General features: G+C 36.7%; 1 long non-coding RNA gene across 1 annotated transcript; it reads left to right on the forward strand.

Moving 5' to 3' along the window:
* The first annotated feature begins 5,203 nt into the window (after positions 1-5,203).
* On the forward strand, positions 5,204-6,430 carry LOC127988137 (uncharacterized). The gene is made up of 3 exons (XR_008161514.1): positions 5,204-5,291; positions 5,828-5,955; positions 6,076-6,430. It is a non-coding gene; the product is annotated as an uncharacterized LOC127988137 (long non-coding RNA).
* The last annotated feature ends 9,965 nt before the right edge of the window (positions 6,431-16,395 follow it).

Here is a 16,395-nt window from a genome sequence, read left to right on the forward strand (position 1 = left end):
TCCCCCAACAGATTGGTGGTGTGGACTGTGGAGTCTTCATGTTGATGGTATTGTTTTATTTATAACTAAATAATTACACCATAATTGGTTTATTTATGAGGAACAAGGCAGGTTTTTTTATTATTGTTTTGCATTTACAGAGAGTGTGTGTGTGTGTGTGTATAATTTGTTTTCTTTTTTTTTATTCCAGTATGCTCTACATCTTGCCTTGGGAGCACCCTTTGATTTTACATCTGTAAGTAATTATAAAAGTAAATGTGTTTAACTGATGTTGTTGTAGCTGTTAATATTTTAATATTTCAGTTATTTTTTTTCCTTTTTCTTCCAGTGTGACATGCCAAAGATTCGGAGATTGTGGACTCTAATTCTTTTAGAGAACTTTGGGGTTTTCTCTGAAAGGTAAATACTGGACATTTCCTCCAGCCCACCATTACATTTGCACCCCCTTCTGATCATTTTTAAATGAACCAAAATATGTATATTACAGTGCAGATACCCTTCAAGAGGCTCTTCCACACAGAGAACCAGCTGAGCTTAGCAGCAGTGAGGTATGTCTCAGATATAAAGCCCATATATACACACATATGTACAGTTGAAGTGGATCAAAACCTTTCATCAAAGTTGTATTAAAATCAAAACAATAACCATTCTTGTCTTAGGACAACTTACTGATTAACTCTTTTGATCCACTTCAAATGTTGACTAATCACACACAAATACATATGTAAATACATAAATGCATACATATATAAACATCTGTAAGAAATGTAAAAATTAATTTTTTCTTTAATATTCTGTAATCAAGGAGCTACCAGTAATCCGAGACATGGCAGAAGCTGTGAAATGGATTGATTCCAATAACCATCTGCTCAGAGGGCCGGTGGAAGAGCCTCTTTTCCTCACCATGACTGAGGAGGAAAAGGAAAAGGCCCTCAATGATCTCAGTGAAAGCACAGACTCTTCGAGGGAGCCCTTTACGTTTCTTTTTCAGTTCAGGGATGACATGGAATTAGTTATACAAGAATGTCATGACAAAATGGGCCTAAAACTGAACTGTTCATTTGATACATTTTATTTAAATTAATGCCATATGGTCATGACAATGTGTGAATTGTTTGTTTTGTAAATTGTCATTTTCATTTTATACAAAATTGTCATGGCAAATTGTTTAGCAAGTTTATTCCATAAACTTTAATTATCTAGTTTTTGATTTGTTTCTTTTAAAATTTTGTGTGTTTGAAGATTTTTACAGCAATGTTTTAATTTTTTTGTAGTGAAATGCATGATACACATGTTCTTTGCTTTGAAGTATATTTTTTTATGTTGTGATTAAAGTATATTTCATATAAAATGCCTTAAGTTTCAATTAATTTTATTATCTCGAACTCAAGGAAATAGCTCACGTAATGCAATTAAATGAATAAGTATATACAATTATATTAAACAATTTTTTTTTTAATGTGTCGTTGTAACATGCGCACATAAAGTATAACATTTCTTATGAATAAAAGCCAATTATACTTCAAAACCGTGGGTGGCGCTGCTCTGGTAAGTACGTAAGCTCCGCTCCTCGCTTCCGGTTCTGAAACAGCAGTTCTGAAACGGCGGTTCTGAAACGGCTGTGCTGCGGGTCTGCAGATGGATATATCTCACCCATTCTCACCCCAAAGGCGTCAAAAACCGAAGCATGGTCAAGCGCCCCTAGCGTCACTTTTATGACGCCAAATGTGCTTCTCGGCGTCGAAATATCGACGCACTACGACCTTCATTGCTTTCAATGGGAAACTTTTGGCGTCAGAACTTCGACGCGAGTACATGAGATGTTTATCGCTATGAAATCACGTTCAAGAAGTCTCATTCAGCACACACACATCGCGATACTTGCTATCAGTTCCACAGTTTGGGTGAGTAGTCGTAAATACGATCTTTTAATGCCTTTTATAAAATGTATTCTGTCTTTATTAATCAGATTAGCGCCATATGTTTAATCGCTGAATTATATCGGTCATCCGCGGCTGTCTTTGAGTTTCATTGTGTTTAAATAAATAAACACAGCTGCTAATTAGTGTGATTAAACTCTATCTGTCATGTGACGTGATCCGTTTTTTATATATATTAATTTCAGTTTAATGATGTAAGTTGTATTTGTAGTAAAATCATGTTTATCACGACACTTACAAAAGTAAATGAAATGTGGAGTTAAAACACAGTAAACGGGACATTTACCATGTTTTTACCACAGTAACTGTAGTTTTACTATGGTATATTAATAATCAATAGAGCTCGGGCGTAGACGTCAAGGAATGGTGCATTGTGGGTAACGGCGGCCATTTTAGAGGCATCGCAAAGCAGGTTTGTAATAAGATAATAGCCATAGATAATAGCCAGTCTCCAGAAAAAGTTATAGAACGTGACAAAAAAAGTTGCCTATACCTATACGGACAAACTTAATAATGAAGCCAAACAACGCTACTTAAAAAAAAAAGAGGTTGTAGGCGGAATCGATCCCTATGAACACATGAAAGTTTACCAAGCCTCAGTTTCCCTGATAATTTATCCTACCGGGTCTGTGGAGTGAGCGCTTACAACTCCGATCAATTTAAAAATGTCACTTTCACTTTTTAAAAAGTCACTGGAGGCTCACCTGCAGATCATAAATGGATCTGCAAATTAAACGTGGAGAAAACAATCTTTTTCACTAAGGAAATGTTAACATTAACCAAGCATCAGTGGTGACACACACTTATCAGATTCTGCGAGCTATGAAGCTTGTCTATGCGGGGTTGTTACACTTCAGGAGTAATTACTCACCTATCATACTTGCAAAAATCCACTGTTTTCCTCCGGTAGTTCTGTAATCCGGTATAATATTGACGAACATTCACCTCAGACACAACCCACCATTCACCAAAACAAGACGCTTAACTTCCTATTTTGAAGTTCGTTCCAGTTTTTTTTTTTTTTTTAAACAAGTTGTTCAAATTTGTTAAATACAGTCAGCACAAAAATATCAAAAAGCAAATTAAGTTCAGGATTGGGTCAAAAGAAAATGTTTAAACAAAAAATACAGACACTAAACTGACTCCCTTACTGGCCAAAAACTAGAGAAAACGTAATGTGTTTGTGTCTGAGTTTGTGTGTGTGTATGTGTGAGAGAGAGAGAGAGAGACCATACACAACATGTCTCACCATAACTATGTATTATAATATTATCGAAGGTGATGGTTTCCCTCCGTACAGTGGCGACCCAAGCCATCTGACGCCTCTTGGTGATTTCAGACACCTTGTGTTTTTTTTCCAAGTAGGAAAATGTTGAAAACTAATATGATTCACGAGGCGTTTGCCCTGTCGATCATGAAACCGATTACAGCAGTTCACAATACAGCAATACTGAACCATTTTCCAAAAAATAATCAAAATTAATGACCAAATGACCAACGTTACCTAATGCCTACTATACAGTACATCTACTTCTGTACCGCGATTCCCACAATGCATTGCGACGTGACGCAACGATCCCGACCTCTATACAACAATACAATAATCACCAAACCAGCTATGTTTGTATTACTGTAATGTTAGTGTTTTATGTGCTTTTATATGACAGATATCATAGTAATCATATGTTCTGTACCATGCTTTTAATACCTTTTAATGTAAATCCAAAACATTTTTAAAAAAAAATAAATAAATAATAAAACAATGTATTTATCCATCTTGCAGTTCATTCATATCAGTTTATATCTAAATATTATGCTCACAGATCATTATTAACATTCTGTTTATGATTCAATTAGATTTTCTCTCCCCTTTTTATTATTTTTATTATTATTTTTAGCTGAAAAGATGTAAAGGCAGTCAGCCCAGTGGTGTTTCTGGAGAGGTATTCCTTCAGAAATGGAAAAGGCAGAAAGCTGTGGAGGCAGACATTTGCAGCAGTAAGTCTGTGATAGTTTGTCCCTTTTATCAAACATTCCTGCTGTTATAATTTGCACAGCATTTGTTGTTTCTTAAACTGTACCCACACTTGCCATCTTTGCACTTGACCACTTGATTACTTATCTGACGTCTTTCCTGTATTTGGCCTAGTGTTCAAGTGAGCATGATGACCACAAGTGTGTGTCGAACTTTTCATCACCTGATGACTGTGTTTTCCAATCCTGGTCCTGGAGAACCCCAGCACTGCACGGTTTTGGTGTCTCTCTTATCTGACAAACACACTTTTGAGATCGTGGAGTCTTCACTGAGGAGCTCATGAGTTGAATCAGGTGTGTTTGATCAGGGAGACATCTCAAATGTGCAGTGTTGTGGTTCTCCAGGACCAGGATTGGGAGCCACTGCCTTTTGTGTTTACAGAGATTTTTAATATCTAATTATCAATATTTCACATACTGTACATTGGACAGGTCTCATTGTGACCTCTTGTGAGATCTCGGCAAAAAGTCTGACGATTTATACCAAATCATGATACATGATGGGATACACTAAGCATTGTATAGCGCACCGGAGCAGTATTGGAGAGGTTTAGTGTGTGTTAAGGACGCTGTTCTTTGGCATTATTAAGAATGAGGAGAGTCTCGTTCACACACTGTCACGTACACACACTCTCAAGTGGCCAAGACTGCAAGTGTGGGTATCTGGACAGGGTCAAAGTCTTAAAAATGAACCCTAAACACAGTCGCACATCACAGTCTTAATAATTCAGTTTAACACTTGTATGATATTGTGCAAGCCCCAGGACGGTCTCATCTGACACTATCAAAAGATTTCATATGACTAAAGCTTGCTATTAATGACTTGCTTTCAATAATGGATGCATTTAACATTTAATTATACAGCATCTTTACAGAGGCTGCTTTTATGGTCTAAACAAAACCCAGTGTAATGTATAAGTTGAACGTAATTTAATAATATTTCCTTTCTTTCTGTCTTACAGGATTGTAGATAATGCTGTTGTTCTTTTTCAGAAGTTTTTGGTGAGCCAACCCTCATAAAACTTCCTAAAAACTAAAAGAGCTATTAGTGAGTCTCAGCGAATCTTGCCATGCTCAGCTCTTCCCAGGTACATTTGTTTAGAGTTTTTTTGAATAAATATTTACTCATCAAATGCTCTGGTCTGAATCTTATTTTAAATTAACTTTAATTATATGTTTAATTAGCAATATTAATTGCACACAGAGTAAGTAGAAATTATCTTGTTTTACAGAAGAGAAGGAAGACCAAGGAAATGATTTGCTCAGGATGAGGAATGAAGATGGCCATCTTGTGCTCAAACAAACAGAAGTCCTCTGGTATGTGTGTGCTGAAGCAATGCTGTGTTATACAGCATTTTATGATGATCTCTCACAGAACTGTTTATGTCAGCCTTGATTTTTTTTTATACTATTACAATTACAGCATGTTAGCAAAGTGTGACTGGACATTTTTAATCTTATGTTTTTAAAAACACACCACCTGTTTTAAAAGCAGACAAGTATCATGAAATTGGTTTAGTTGATATAAACACCAATTGACATTATCTCATTGTTTTCTAAATGTTGTGTTATAAATTGTGAATTGATAGTTGATGTGTTTGAAGCCAGGCCTTACACTGCACAGACTAAAACACATTTGTGAAAGAAGTTAGGAACTTTGGAGAAAGATTCTTGAGAAAAAAGACTTACTGCAGATTTAGACTTTAGAAGATTTACTGCAACAATATATGAATTCTTGAGTCTCTGAGAACTACACATGCTAATGGAGTCTCATGAGCAAGACCTTTGCCTCTGTAACTTTTTTTTAATTCTTGCAGAATGAAATTTTTATTGCAGTATTTTAATTTGTACAGATGATCTCATCAGCCAAATGAGGGGTTTTGACCAAGTGATGCTCTTGAAAGGAGTGAAAGAAGAGGATGTGGTAAATTGTCTTCAGAGAAAAAGCTTCTCAAAAGGTCTTAAAACAGCTTGAAGAATGGTAAGTGTAAAGTACTACAAGGGTCATAGTTGCTCACCCTGCTAAAATCACGCAGAACATAAGCTGAGCTCTCTGTCCATTAAACAACTCCATCTGGATTGTTTGTTTCACTTTGACCAGGTCTGGGATCTTAGGACTGAGAGATCCTCTGGCTGAGAACAAGCTACACCCCATCAGTGCTGGATATCAACCACAAACCGTTTCCAGACACGAGAGAAGAAGATCACAATGGGGAGATGAAACCAGTTTAGATGTGATGATAAGGAATCATTATTTTCTGAAACAGTATCACATGCCTTAAATGTATCACATGATCTGTATCACAGTTGACTGGATGGGACTGTGTGACTTTTAAGGACATTTCATCACTCATCTGTGTGAACTGATTAATATATGATGTTAATGTATTTTTGGTGATGATTATTTTCCTTGAATCTTATTTGTCTTGATGCTACTTTATTAACTTTATAGTCTATGCTTCAATAAAATGAAAATGGTGAATATTGTGTCCTGAAGATTCTTGGTAAATACATAATTTTACTATGTAGGCTCATATGTGTTTATTTTAGACTTGGAAAAACTACATATTAATTATTGGGATTATTTTTTACTTAAATCATAAACGTTTTTGATTTGATTAATAACATCTTGGACATCAGTACACCAGAAAGTTATTTTTTTATATTTTAGTAACAAATATGCAATTTTTTTGTGAAATAAAGGAAGTTATGAGATTAATTATTCTGCATTACAAGATAGTGCCATGGGCTTTATTGTTAAAAACACTTGAGGGATAACTGAAAATGGAGCAGGAATGATTAACGTGCATCTTGTACTGTATTCAAATCAAAAGCATGCACATTAATGATGTCCAGCACCTGAGGAGCAAGATACGGGGGTGAGGAGGACATTTTTACACTGATTGTTGCTAATTAGTTTATATATATATATATAAATATGAATTTGTCCTTGTGTAATAGTGAAGTATCACAATGTGTATACATTGTCTTTGATTACTGCTTAACAATGGGGAATAAATAAAGGCAAGTTGTTGCAGGTTCATCCATTAATTTATTTCCATTTACTTCAAAAATCAAATAAATAATCTATTATTTTCATTATTAAATCATTTCTTTCTAATTTTTCCATTTTTCATCAGATGGCCTCACAATGTCCTGTCAAAAGGTATAATAGCCATGATGAATAGAATAGAAAACAGAGGACTGTGAAAACTGTCAGATATAAATGTGACTCAGATCAGTTTGTTGTCCATGATGAGGAGAATACATATATGTAGGTTTTACTGCCCTTCTACCCCCAGGGGCCCCGTAGCACCCCCCGGAAGAGCCCAAAACTGTACATTTCAAATGGCTGTAAATCAGAGTCCAATAAACATATCAAAGAGAAAATGGGCAGGATTATTACTTATGCTATGCTGATAAAATAATGTTGAGCTCAGTTCTCGGAAATAAATGGAAAGATGGCATAAAGGCATATTAAATATTGCTCACTGTAAAATACCACATTTCAGCCTGCCTCTCAAATATATCATAGAGGTTGGCACATTGAACATATTTAGATATCCAGTTTTCCTTAAAATAAATAATTTATTTTGTTTCGTTAATAAAAAGTTTTAAACTACATTACCCACAAGCCTCCATCGTTCTATCTATGGAAAGGCAACACTAGGGGCTGTTTTTTGTAGTTAATTGAAGTTATGCATAGGGTTAGGGATAGGATCTCGCTAAAGATGTAATTTTTCTCAAGATAGCAACACTTCATGGTTGACTTAATATATTACTAATGTGATGAAAGCAGCAAAACATACTTTTAAACATGACGCGCTGTTTAATATGGGTTAAAAGATAGTCCAACCACAGACTGTCCTGAAAATTCACAGCCAATGACATCAAAGCTGAGCAGCAGCGTCACACTCCCTTATCCATGTATGACAGATGTCTTTCGTTTTTCGGCTGAATGGATAGATTTGGTTAACAATAGATTAAATTTGCTACTCGTTAGATTCTGTTTTATCAATGTCTACACCTTCCTCCGTTGTTCAGCTTGACAAAAATTGGGCAATATTGATGTGCACATGCCTAGCAGTCGCAGTTGTATTCAACAGATAGATTACTCTCATTAAATATATAAAGACACATTTTTAAGATTTTTTTTTTGACCAAAGATAAATATATTTACTAATCAAATGATGTGCTTCTAAAATTTACATTGTATATTGCATTGTGTTTTAAAGTTAAAATCGTTCACATTTGTGTTTCTGTGATTTACCATTCTCTACCATTTGAACTCTAGGAATAAAAACAGAAAGAAATAATGAAAGAATGAATGAATGAATGGATGGATGGATGAATGAACAAATAAATACATAAAGCATAATGAACATGCATAGTTTTGTAAGGTCTTCCATTATTTATCGATATGTCAAACTCATTTAAAGACGTACCCAAATTACTCTGTCACCAAGCTGGTTTGGCCACCATAAAGAATAAAAAGGCAGTCATGTTGTAAATGTTAACTATTTTCAGTATGCAAATGAAAATGCTTTTATTAAAAAACAAAATAGTAAATACAGTATGTCTTTCAGAGAACACTGGAAAAATAAAAATTTTCTTAATTAAATTGACCAAAATGTGATGCATCACAATGTAAATGTTTCAAACTCACAAAATAACACCATGAAGACATGCATGTCAAGTGTGCAATATCATCTATAAAACACTATCAGGAAAACAAACACCTGCTACCTTTGACAATAACGTCATGAACTCACTTCATGACTGGAACTAGGGGATGACTGTGTATGAATATCTGCTTTACTAAAACTCCTGATGAGAACTGATGCTTTTTTTAATGATAAAAGCATTAGGAAGACACCAAGTAAAGTTTACTGTATGAAGCTTGAAAAAGAGAACACAATGCTTTATCAATAAAAAAATACTATTTTTTTATGAGCTTATAATTAAAACAAAGTTACATCTTCTGCAAAAATCAAACCACTGCAAAGTCTAATCACTGATACAGGGACCATTTCTGTGTCGGGGGGGGGGGGGGGGATAAAGAGTTAACGAGTCCTTGAATGATGGAGAACTACAGCGTTATCTGCAAACAATCCTATAAGAGTCTGGGAACATGACGTCAGCAACGCAATGCATTCAGGGACTTTGGGACACGGACGCTGCTGTATGTATTGTATTGGATTCATAATAGACTGTTTTGTTTGCTCTCTACAGATAAAAAACAAGTTACAATGGTAAAAGCTTGTTGTGTAATTAACTGCCTTACTCGTATTCATGACCGGCATGGAAAAATAATTTGAATGAAGTGCGATTTTTCAGCTTTCCAGCTGGAAAACCGCACCTTGATCTCTGGCCTCCGAATTAACAAAGCGGCGTCACATGGCTTGGTTAGCAGCAGTAAGAAGGAAAAGAAGGATTGTCCCTTTGGTCTGATATATACACACGTATGTATGTGCATTTTTATATATATAAATATACAGAAATGTACGTTATATAAACAACTTTTTTTTGGATGTGATTAATCGATTTGACAGACTTACATTAAATGTTACCTATGCATGAACCACATCTGCATTATCAGTGTTAAGCATATTGCATACCACCTGTTACAGTAATAAACGGCAAAATTTATCAATTCTGTATCTCTTTATTTCTGCATCATAACACACAGAGGTTAATTTGTACAGTTTACAATAACGCATATTAAAAAGTAAAGGGGCAGTGTAACACATAAAAGGTAATTAGGTAAACAAGTATCAAGACCACAAGAAGCGCAGTGAAAATAGAAAAAAAAGAAAGATTATTTAATTTATACGTTCAGTGCACTTCAAGTATCCTTCAAGTATAGTACAGTAACCTTCAAGTATCAATAACATAGATAATGTAATAAGTGAAAAAGGTACATAGAAAGACAATTTTAAAATTGATTAATTCAAGACCTTTGTACAGACTCGTTGACGCGGAAAATTTGTAGGTTCTGCACCCATCCATTTGTAAATTGCAGGTGAGACTCGAGAGATTTATCATTTTTAAACTGATCAGAGGTGTACGCTCTGACACTACAAACAAGGTAAGAAAACACACTGGGGGAGGTTACGAGCGGCAGCTCTTTAAGATCATCCGACCACTCTTTGTGTTCGTGCAGATTGAGTTCGTTGATTGTCTTGATTTTTTTCTAAATACCGCATCTTTGCTTCCTTGTTGAGTTTTTCTTTATATGTAATCTTACACTTGATCTGGATGTCATGTCATGTCACTTTCACTTTCACTTTTACTGATGAGCGTGTCCCCAAACATGGCCGCGACTACCCAGAATGCAATGCGCAGTGACGTAGTTTCCCAAGCTCTATATGGCACGTCACGTGACAGATAGAGTTTAATCACACTAATTAGCAGCTACGTTCATTTATTTAAACACAATGAAACTCAAAGACAGCCGTGGTTGACCGATATAATACAGCGATTAAACATATGGCGCTAATCTGATTAATAAAGACAGAATACATTTTATAAAAGGCATTAAAAGATCGTATTTACGACTACTCACCCAAACTGTGGAACTGATAGCAAGTATCGCGATGTGTGTGTGCTGAATGAGACTTCTTGAAAGTGATTTCATAACGATAAACATCTCATGTCCTCGCTGAGAGACACATTTGGCATCATAAAAATTACGCTAGGGGCACTTGACCATGCTTCGGTTTTTGACGCCTTTGGGGTGAGAATGGGTTGGGAAACCCCAGTGGGGGTTGGTTCTCACCACAGTTTTTGAATATGCTGCAAGTGGGTGTGAAATGGAGGAGGAACAGGGGAGACAGACAACACAACAGAAACTTTATTATCCTCTCGTTGAGTTAAAAGCATCATTGTTTCCCACAAATCATCCCATGTTTTGTTGTAGAATTAGGGTATATGGAAGGTATTAACGCCACACAGAAACTCCTACAAAGAGTAAACGCTTATTTTCTGTCCATTAATACATCACTTACTACAATAAGCAATTTCACAGTTTGAAGCATCTGTCATCAAGACATGCTCTCATGAAGAGTTAAGAGAAACAACATCTATCACTTACTATAAAAAGCAATCTCACAGTTTAAAGCATCTGTCATCAACACATGCTCTCATGAAGAATTAAAAATGTCTCATGAATCATTATGGTGCACAGGTCTCCATGCATTTGGTAAAATGGTCTTTTGCAGCAGTCAAGTTAAGTCACCTTTATTTATATAGAGCTTTAAACAAAATACATTGTGTCAAAGGAACAGAACAACATTCATTAGGAAAACAGTGTGTCAATAATGCAAAATGATAGTTAAAGGCAGTTCATCATTGAATTCAGTGATGTCATCTCAGTTCAGTTTAAATAGTGTCTGTGCATTTATTTGCAATCAAGTCAGTGATATCGCTGTAGATGAAGTGACCCCAACTAAGCAAGCCAGAGGCGACAGCGGCAAGGAACCGAAACTCCATCTGTGACAGAATGGCGAAAAAAACCTTAGGAGAAACCAGGCTCATTTGGGCGGCCAGTTCTCCTCTGACCAGACGAAACCAGTAGTTCCTTTCCAGGCTGCAGCAAAGTCCGATTGTGCAGAAGAATCATCTGTTTCCTGTGGTCTTGTCCTGGTGGTCCTCTGAGACAAGATCTTTACAGGGGATCTGTATCTGGGGCACTAGTTGTCCTGGTCTCCGCTGTCTTTTAGGCCAATAGAGGTCCTTTCTAGGTGCTGATCCATCATCTGGTCTGGATACGTACTGGATCTGGGTGACTGAAGTGACCCTATGATCTGGCCACAGACTGGATCTGGTGGCTACGGTGACCTCGGATAAAAAGTAATCTCACAGTTTAAAGCATCTTTTATCAACACATGCTCTCATGAAGAATTAAGAATGTCTTTAATCTAGATTTAAACTTCAAGAGTGTGTCTGTCTCCTGAACAATGTTAGGTAGGTTATTCCAGAGTTTAGGCGCCAAATAGGAAAAGGATCTGCCGCCCGCAGTTGATTTTGATATTCTAGGTATTATCAAATTGCCTTTTTGCCTTTTTGAGTTTTGAGAATGTAGCAGACGTAGAGGATTATAATGTAAAAGGATCTCATTCAAATACAGAGGTGCTAAACCATTCAGGGCTTTATAAGTAATAAGCAATATTTTAAAATGTATACGATGTTTGATAGGGAGCCAGTGCAGCGATGACTGGGCTAATGTGGTCATACCTCCTGGTTCTAGTAAGAACTCTTGTTGCTGCATTTTGGACTAGCTGTGTTTGTTTACTAAGCGTGCAGAACAACCACCCAATAAAGCATTACAATAATCTAACCTTGAGGTCAAAAATGCATGGATTAACATTTCTGCATTTGACATTGAGAGCATAGGCCGTAATTTAGACATATTTTTGAGATTGAAAAATTCAGTTTTATAGATGCTAGATATGTGGATTTCTAAGGAAAGATTGCGATCAAATAGCACACCTAGGTTCCTAACTGATGGCAAAGAATTGACAGAGCAGCCATCAAGTCTTAGACAGTGTTCTAGGTAATTACATGCAGAGTTTTTAGGTCCTATAATTAACACCTCTTTTTTTTCAGTATTTAGCAGTAAGAAATTACTCATCATCCAGTTTTTTATATCGACTATGCATTCCATTATTTTTTTAAATTGGTGTGTTTCACCAGGCCATGAAGAAATATATAGCTGAGTATCATCAGCATAACAGTGGAAGCTAACACCATGTTTCCTGATGATAATTGTGAGGATACCACCTTTCTAGTATCTTGGACAGAAAAGGGAGATTCGAGATTGGTCTATAATTAACTAGTTCTTTGGGGTCAAGTTGTGTTTTTTTTGATGAGAGGCTTAATAACAGCCAGTTTGAAGGTTTTGGGAACATATCCTAATGACAATGAGGAATTAATAATAGTCAGAAGAGGACCTATGACTTCTGGAAGCACCTCTTTTAGGAGCTTAAATGGTATAGGGTCTAAGATACATGTTGTTGATTTAGATGATTTAACAATTTTATACAATTCTTCCTCTCCTATAGTAGAGAATGAGTGGAACTGTTCCTCAGGAGGTCTATATGCGTCTGATGCGATACTGTAGCTGACAGCTGAATGGTTAAATTTTATCTCTAATGGTATCGATTTTAGAAGTAAAGTAGTTCATAAAGTCATTACTGCAGTGATGTTGGGAAATGTCAACACTTGTTGAGGCTTTATTTTTTTGTTAATTTAGCCACTGTATTGAATAAATAAACCTGGGGTTATGTTTGTTTTCTTTTAAAAGAGAAGAAAAGTAATCTGATCTAGTAGTTTTTAATGCTTTTCAGAAGGATAGGTTACTTTCCCACCAAGCAATACGAAATACCTCTAGTTTTGTATTTCCTCCAGCTGTGCTCCATTTTTCAGGCTGCTCTCTTTAGGGTGCGAGTATGCTCATTATACCATGGTTTCATACTGGTTTCCTTAACCTTCCTTAAGCGTAAAGGAGCAACTGTATTTAAAATGCTAGAAAAGAGAGAGTCCATAGTTTTTGTTACATCATCAAGTTGTTCTGAGGTTTTGGATATGCTAAGGAATTCGGATCCATCAGGAAGATAACTTAAAAAGCAGTCTTTTGTGGTAGAATTAAGTTATATTTTATCACTTTAAAAAACAGAGAGTGATAGTAAGATAAAGATTCTAGAGAAAAAAAAAAAAAAAAAACAGCTACACGGGGCTACTATCAGCTCCAGCAAGGCCAACAGGAAGCAGAGTCACTTATATTAAGAGAGGAATTCTGTCCTGCTGCTGAGGGGAGGGTCTCCCTTAGGATCTGTGAGAATAATTTCTTATTTCTGGCCTGTTGTGACCCTTTGGTCGTGAGATCTTAACAAACCAACAGGTCTTTTATGTTTTTACATCAGATTTTTTTGTATCACTGTAAATCTGTGTTCAGGATAGATCATACAAAATCCTCAATGAATGGAGCATGGGTTACAATATTTAAGACCTTTTCGATTTCTGACTATCACTGCCTTCGTAAGTCACAGTTTTTGTGAATATACAAAAACTGCTTTTTGTCATGAGCAAGCAGAGCACGTCAGAGTGGCCGACATATAGATATATCCATGCTGCATCCTCTGTCTAAGATTAGAACAGACATAGTGCAGTGCAGAAGTGCAGTTATTAGACCTACACGTATTATACCTTCGCCCACGCCATTAGATTCCATCGTTGGGCCAGTTGGGTGGTTCTTATACATTAACCCTAATTAAAATCTCAGAAAATGTAGTTTCATGATCATTTGAAATGTAAATAAAAAGTATTTATTTATAAATGTATAAAGTTCTCTGTGGTTCACTCATCATTTTAGTGAGATTTCACATTAAAAAAATCATAATTTAGAAATAAAAGGCTATTTTCTATCCTGTTTTTGAGCGTACTTGAAAACAATATGGGTCATTTGAGTTAAAAATGTCTACAGTTACCCAATGTAACCTTGGTTCCCTGAGAGGAGGGAACGAGACTGTGTCACTGAGGATGTTGCTTTTGGGTTATCCCATCCTTCCTCAGTTCTCCCAAAGCCTAATGGAATTCGCCTGCCAATGGTGTTCAAGCTAAATAGAGGCAGAACAGAACGCCATTGCCTCAAAATATTTGGACTGAAGCAGAGTGCAGCAGACTACACAGGGAACTGAGGTAATGTTAGGTAACTGGAAGCTCTACCTTTTGAGTCAGTCTACCGAAGATGTTGCTATATGGGGATCTCATAAAAATCCTGACTTGTTGATAACAAAGGACCAGATTGGCTGCAAAAGCTGGTGACCTCAACTAAAAGTACTTCACACAATGGAAGACCTCATAAGCTCAGCAGCATGTAGCTAAGAGCAAGCAATAGACTACTGTTAACACATCACAGTGTAAAGGACAGCATTCTCGCCTTCATCTTGGATTAACCATACACTCAATGCCAGCATTCATGTCCGTTCTTGTATCCAGACTGCATTAACATCTGCCTTTCAGCTCCCCAGACACATGGATAGATGGCGGCACTATTACCTAGCAATGTTTACAAATGTGAGCACCGCACCGTCACAGAGTGCTGGTGGCGAAATAATGCATGCGGCAGCAACACAGACTCTATTGTATAATGTGAACTCCAGTGGCATGCCTGTCTGTGCTGTGTGGTTAATGGAGGCAGTCATGCCAACACCTAGTAGTGATGCCCACTTCAGTGCCGATGTTGGTACTGTCATGAACATAATGCACGCAGGGATAAAGGAGTAGTGCACTTCTAGAATAAAAAAATCTCCAAACCTGTATGAGTTTCTTTCTTCTGTTGAGCACAAAATAAGTTATTTTGAAAATGTTAGTATACAAACAGTAGATGGGCTACATTGGCTTCCACAGTAGGAAAAAAATTATAATATGGAAGTCAATGGTGCCCATCAACTGTTCAGATACTAACACTTGAGTGCCCAATATCAAGGAACAGAGGTAAGTCTGCTGTGTATATATACTGAAGCCTACCTCTAATCTTGTTAATTGATTTGATCACTGAGTGTGCTTCTCTTATGGTAATAATTAGTTATAACAGGAGGTGATGAACGGCGGCCAAGTTATGGCGGCAATATGTTATAGTGTAGGCAATACATCACGCCCATATGAGAAAACAGCGGCAAAGCCGGTGTTCAACACAGAAGGCAACAGAAGCGAGCAGCTGGAGCATTTTATATAGGACAGAACACGAGTGAGTGGCTGGAACACTTTAAACTCTATACATGATCAGTGCCCTGAGGCAGGGAGCTGCATATTATGAGAGAGAGCTACTGGCCAAAGCTCATTTCATTATGGAAGACAGAAAGCTGTTCTGAGGCAGGGGGCTGTTTACTGCTTTTGAGTGAGCAATCAAAGCACTTCCTGCCCTGTGCATAGCAGGTCACAGCACTAAGATTTGTGCAAGAGCACGGGAGCATGCAGCTCTGAGGCAACGGCTACTTTTAATTGTGTTCTTGAATGAGTGACTGGATTTTTTCCCCATGCTCTAAATCTGACCACAACAAGCTACTATTTTGAGATAGAGGGTTGTTTACGCCGTGTGGCAGGAATTTTGTCTTCTGAACTCGACAGACTGCTGCACAGAGACAAGGGCTGTTTATCTGGTGTAAGTGCCGGGAATTTGTCTTCTGAACACGACCAACTGCACTGAGACAGGGGGTTCTTTATATTGTGCCACGTGAATGCAGAGTTAAAATGATGCCATTTATATATGGCAGATTGCCCGCCCATTAACTATAAAGATTTCTCTTGATACATGAACACAAGCTGACTAGCTACTTATTCAAATACTTTATTATTTCTTTAATCTTAAAACAGTAACATTATAATTTAAATCACAGATTATTTAACTAACACTTTGTGC

The sequence above is a fragment of the Carassius gibelio genome, chromosome A5, assembly GCF_023724105.1.
Source record: "Carassius gibelio isolate Cgi1373 ecotype wild population from Czech Republic chromosome A5, carGib1.2-hapl.c, whole genome shotgun sequence".
Taxonomy (NCBI): Eukaryota; Metazoa; Chordata; class Actinopteri; order Cypriniformes; family Cyprinidae; genus Carassius; species Carassius gibelio.